General features: G+C 44.4%; 1 long non-coding RNA gene across 1 annotated transcript; it reads left to right on the top strand.

Moving 5' to 3' along the window:
* The first annotated feature begins 1,988 nt into the window (after positions 1-1,988).
* Positions 1,989-4,859, top strand: LOC142568620 (uncharacterized). The gene is made up of 3 exons (XR_012825481.1): positions 1,989-2,077; positions 2,209-4,377; positions 4,442-4,859. It is a non-coding gene; the product is annotated as an uncharacterized LOC142568620 (long non-coding RNA).
* The last annotated feature ends 1,253 nt before the right edge of the window (positions 4,860-6,112 follow it).

Raw genomic sequence — 6,112 nt, forward strand, 5'->3', positions numbered from 1 at the left:
CAGGATATGTTGCTCGAAAGTTTCTGAAGTGTTATGACTGCATGTCTTGCAAGGCCTTTCTTATGGAAACCCCCAATACGGGAAGCAGAAACTCTGAGTTCACTGTGACATGCGACAAGGGAGGGTTGTTATATCCTTCGCTGGAGCTTTTCAGGGCAGTGAAGAAGTTGGAGGACATCTTCACTGTGTTCTTCAGCCGACAGAAACTCTGCAGTGACAGCATAGTGGATGTAATGTTGCTAGTGAAGGATAACTTCGGCTATGCCTTAGGCTGCAGCCAGCACTAAGATACGCTTACAACAGAGTTGACGAAGTTCTATGTGCTGACCAGGCTGCACTTCTATGTAAAATGGATCAACCAATCGTGACAGGAACGGCGTAAAAAGAAATTGCACGCGAAGATAAGCCGTTCCTCATAGTGCCTCTCTCGTAGCAGCCATGCACTTTGAGAAAGGAGTAGCTGCCCATCTTTTGTACCAATAAAGAGTTGTTTGTGGCTACGACGAGTTCTCTTTATTTTGCTGTGTTACGAAATTTCGCTATCCCTGGTAACCACTACGACCGCATAATAGAGGCATCACCATAGGATTAACTCCCTAGCTTTCAGTGGATATATGCTTTCGTAAACAAAATCGCAGTTAAAGGAATAAAACCTCATCATATCTGGCCTCTGTTCCTAATGTGTTAGTACAGGCGCCGCAATTGTTTGGCTCACTTGAACTTGTGAATGCAATTGGGTCCTGACCTTATAAAAAGTGTTAATGGCAAATGAATTAAGCAAATTACCCATTCACATATTTGCCTCTTCTACGGTGTTCGCGAGCTTTTAGTTTAGAAATCAGTCGCATCGTTGTGCGGCCGTTAGTCTGCACTCCTTGGGTCGGCTTTATTTTCACGCAAGCTTGAAGAACGTCCGTCTTTCCACCTTTCTCTGCGCCTTGTCTTAATTTCAGATGAAGTTTTCAGAAAACATGCTACGGAGCTGCGCGCTTTCTTTTTTCGGCATGACACGAAGCGCACACGGCTTTCTCTAGGTTTAAAATGCTCAGTTTCGCGTTCCGTACAGCCCATGCTCTAGTGGCGCCATCTGGCGGCGTCCACGTGAGATGCCACACCCGCGGGCTCTCCCTAACCCCACTACCCCCTTCTAGTTCACTATAGCGTGGGAATGCCGGTATATTGTGACTTCGGATTGGCATCGTTCTCGGAGATACTGGACACCTTGAAGATGCGTTTGGCAAGCACTGTTCCGTCTGTCACAATGATTCATTTTCTACTAAAACAGCACGGAAAATGCTGTTTTGGTTTTATTATTACGCAAAAACATGTTCTGTTTAACTATGAGAATTTGTTATTGCGTGTACGATTATATGATCCGTAAAAAGCACGGTAAAAAGTATCAGCGGGCCGCTAAAGATGGAGGACAGACGACAAGGTTCGCGATCGCCTTGAAACAGTTTGTCGTCTGTTCTTGCTTTTCTTCGCTTGGTCATGCATTGTAGGTGAGTAAAGATGTAATATGCCTGAATGGAAACATTTTATAAAGATTTTACTTTGAGAACGCGTTATTTGTGTAGCCATATCCACGTTTTAGACGAAGCCTCGTACAACACCAGCCAACACGAGCCTCGCAGACACATATACCCATAGAGTTAGTAGAACAACTCTAGAGGAAAAGCTGGGACGGAAAAGTGGGAACCTCTAGGGCGTCGCCCTGTTGTTACTGGTCAATGTGGCCAGCGCAATTACTATTGAAAGCGCTGAAAGCAAGTACAGGTCACCTTATGCTTTCTCATCTAAAAACGCATACCTGATGGCTTTATGAAGGTGGTACGTTAATATTAAGTTTACAGAAAGCGATCGCATAAGTCCGCGACTTATGTAAATCACGATGTACGCATTCATGCAATAAAGGATGACGCGAATTTCGGTTTCGAATCTGTTTTTGGATGCGTAGTAGTTTCGTACAGTTTAGGCTTGATGTGCGATCGCGCGTCGGCATCGGACGGTATGGCACACACACTCGTGCCTTGTGTGCCACCGAAGCCCCGAAGTGCTCTGGCATATACCTTCACATGTAAGTAAACAAATGTATCTCCTTGTTGAAAATATCACGCGAGTAGGCAGCTCTTGTGGTGCATCACAATCGTTTGAGAAGCATCACAGTAGAGCATTTTTCTGCATGCAGAGCGGTGTTTTTATTTGCAGGTTTCCCTTCAGTAGGAAATTGCTGGACAGGCGGACCAGCGCACCGGAATTGTACTGGCGAAGCCGCAAGCAACTCAAAGGATCGGTTTAATTGTTGCACTTTGAACAATCATACTTCTACAAAGGCCACAGCAGACAAACAGCCTGATGCCGAGTATTTCTGTGCCACGAAGTAATCAAGAGGCGAGTGCCTAATGCGGACAAAATCGAGTGCATCGAGACTTAGAACGGCAGAAAGCTCAGCTACTTGGTAAGGATTCGTTATGCAAAACAGAGGTGAGGCGTGCAGACAGGACACAAGAGCAGAGAAGTGGGCGGCGCTCGTGTTGTTTGCTTGTAAATACTGTACTCTTGTGTCCTGTCTGCACGCCTCACCTCCGTTTTGCATAACGAGTGCATCAATCCACATATTAATAGCGTAAGCGTAGGCGTTTTATTAACTGTACAATATTTTCAACACTTCCTTGCATGCCATTTCATGTGAAATATCTTTTCTGGTCACAAATTTGTGCAGCGAATCTATTTGCATGATTGACTCCGGGCCTGCGGGAACGTTCACTTGCACTTGATGCTGAGTCTTTTACATGTATCCATAAACTGAAGATATGCTTGAAAGAAAAAACCAGTCAATAACACAAAGGACAAGAGGAGAGGTTCACACCACAACGACTGGACTATCAACTGAGGTTTATCAGAATCGGTGTAGTCCCAGCACCGATTCTAATAAACCTCAGTTGTGGTGTGAACCTCTCCTCTTGTCCTTTGTGTTTTTGACTGGTTTTTTCGTTCAAGTATGTACCAACTGGCCCAGATTTCAACCCTTCTGAACATATGCACATCAGATCCCTGCGAGCATTTTCAAAAGTCAATTATTTTAGACAACAGGCACATATGCAATACTGACATAATGCCGAGTACCACTAAGCAGCCGGGACAAATTTTTGTTGACCATACTCGCAGGTAAAATCAGTAGATCATGTGGACAGCTCCAGCTCATTCTCCTTAAATCAGTGTGCACAAGGGGTATGCAAAAATAATTCTTTTCTCGCGCACCGATTATTTTGCTGTATAAGCAAGAGAACCCACCACGTTAGTGCAACGTATCTTGCACATCACGCTAATATATGTGCTTTAATTTACCAAGTGAGATGAGTTACTTTTATGGCTCATTCAGTCATATCACATTGCAAGCTGCATTCATCAATCTTTAATTGGATTTTGCAAATGTTTAATGAAACATGTTTTCCTTTTATGCAGATATGCAATGGCAAGCCCTTCCGTATGTTCCAAAGGTACAATTTAAGGTCTAAATTAAAAAAGACATTTTTAGTCAGAAACAAGCAAAAATGGTGAACGCAGAGTATCGAAGCCCAAGGTACAGAAATTATGAGAAGTGTCGAATGATTTTAAGGAAAGAGTCGTATTTGAAAATGCAAGACTCTTTAGTGGAGGTCAATCAAGTCAATAGAGGTAGAATACTCTGCAAAATTATGCGAGTGAGGGGATGTCAAACAATAGGTCAGGAAATGCGTTGTTTTTCTGCAAAAAAAAAGGTGATTGCCATTACATAAGCAATTTTAGCATCATGAGACTGGTGGTTGATAAATTCAGAAATAAACCAAAAAACAAGGCAAGCAATAATAAAAAAAACAATTTAATGATGCTCTCTCCACACTGGGATAAATAAAAACAAACACATCACATCTAATGTGGACATATCAGACGCCTTGTGAAACACTAAAGGAAAAATTCAGTTTCGAGCTATGGAACTTGCCGCATAGATGTGGGGGCCCTTGCACTAATAGTGATAGTTACCACTGCATTTAGAAATTGAAAGCATTCGTGCAGACAAGGATGATTCTTTATATTTTTGGCTACCACTTCAAATGCCTCCCCCAAGTGTTACAATGCTGCACGCAGCCATACTAAGGATCTCGCAGCAACACCTGCAGGTAAAAAGCAGAAGCAGTCAAAGTCCTGGTGTGTACTGGACACTATGTTTGAAAATTTTTGGGCAAGAAGAGTGCAAGAAGCAGACATAACTGCATTGATATCAGTAATTTCCCATTTGAATGGCCTTTTCTTTTTGCTTAGACAATGCCTACGCCTAGTCACAGCAGCTCCCTCATACAGACTCCGCAAGCCAAGAGACCGTGGAGGCAAATGCAGGTAAGAGGCAAGAAGCAATAGCACTGGTATCGACATTCATCTAATTTCTTTTTCTTTCGTTCAGGCAGCCAGCACACCTCGAACAGCCACCTTGACTGCGGGTGTGTCACCCTAGTCGCCAAGGAAATATTTGAGGGAAAGCGGCAGGCAATGTGAACAGCCACTTCTCCATGTAAACGATACTCTTTCTCTCGGATGACTCCTACGCCTCGCCACGCCAGCACACTTGTGCACAAAGATGCCGTGGAGGCACGTGCAGGTCAGAGGCAAGAAGCAGTGGCACTGGTGTCGACATTCACCCAATTTCTTTTTCTTACACTGAGGCAGCCAGCATACCTCGAACAGCCACCTTGACTGCGGGTGTGTCAATAGATTCCTGTTGTACATATGCTCATAATAAACTTCAGTAAACTTGAACTAGATAATAAACTTGAAGGCAAATGGGACATTAATGCATTGTATTTTTGAACATTTATTGTACACATACAATATATGTTACACTTTGCAGTGCTAGAGAGCGTATTTTGAAGCTTCCCCCTATATTTTGCACCTTTAATTACGTATGTGTTGTGTGGCTCTCGATGCAGTTCATGTTGTAGCAGCTGCTTTGGCTGTGTATCGCACATTGGCTTAATCCTCTCACATATACAAAATAAAGTTCTATGTAGTCCTCAGTGTTGCAACAAAAAATGAAAGTAAACAATCCGATCGTGGAATTGTGTTCAATGCAGTGATTCGTATGACAGTTACTGACAAGTTCACAACTTGAACTGGTGAATTGGTCCATAGCCTCCTCTATTTTTCAAAAATAAAGGAGGCTATGGATCCGTCATGGCAAGGAATTGTATGTATACATAAGAAGAGTAAGTATGTGTGTGTGTGTGTTTGTAGTAGGGGGTATAGGATTAGGCGGTACGAAAAATATAACAACACCGTCCTCTAGACCCATTGCGTTAAGGTACCGTAACAAAGCGTATTATGCATTAAGTTCACACAACCAACTCTGATATTACTGCACACGCCAGGCGACGCGAGCTACATTTGTCATGACGCATTCGCGACTGCACCGGATGCCCTCCATATTATTCTTGTTAATCGTGCTCACTGCAGCGAGGCAAAAGAAAGATCATGGGCGCAGGTGCTTTTAAAGTATCTCGACCTTGCGAGGCTCTGCTGCGCGTGCCAGGGGAGCTGTCCGTGCGAACACTCCCTGGCACACACCTGCCTCGGCGGCCCCAACCTACGTACCGTTCTACTTCGAGCTTTGATCCCCCCACTGTCCCTTGGGTGCCCTGGAGTTCCTGCGCCGCCTGCTTTATTATAATCTCAGGTGCTCTCCTGAGACTTCCAACTGGATCAGTGCTTATAATAATAAAAAAGCCCGATCTATCGTCGCGACGATAGATCGCGAAAGCGGCTTTTGCAACATACCGCGCCCGTGCGAAGAGAATTACGGAACGCCAAAGAGGAATCTGACCACAGCTTCGAGCTCGTAACCTCGTCGAGTGACACTCCTGCAACAGGCGTGACCGCTGAAAACCGCATACCACCGGAAACTTCAACAGGATCATCCCTCGGTTGCGTAACTGCCACCTGTACGGCCAACATGGACCACACTCGCACCGTCCCGCAACATAGAATAAAGAACCAACTTATAAAGCCGAAACACACGGCTGCACGCACACATCACGACAGTACGCGTGCGTCTATTTGTCGTACAAAAATCCCTCACGTG

The sequence above is a fragment of the Dermacentor variabilis genome, unplaced genomic scaffold (genome assembly GCF_050947875.1).
Source record: "Dermacentor variabilis isolate Ectoservices unplaced genomic scaffold, ASM5094787v1 scaffold_24, whole genome shotgun sequence".
Classification (NCBI taxonomy): domain Eukaryota; kingdom Metazoa; phylum Arthropoda; class Arachnida; order Ixodida; family Ixodidae; genus Dermacentor; species Dermacentor variabilis.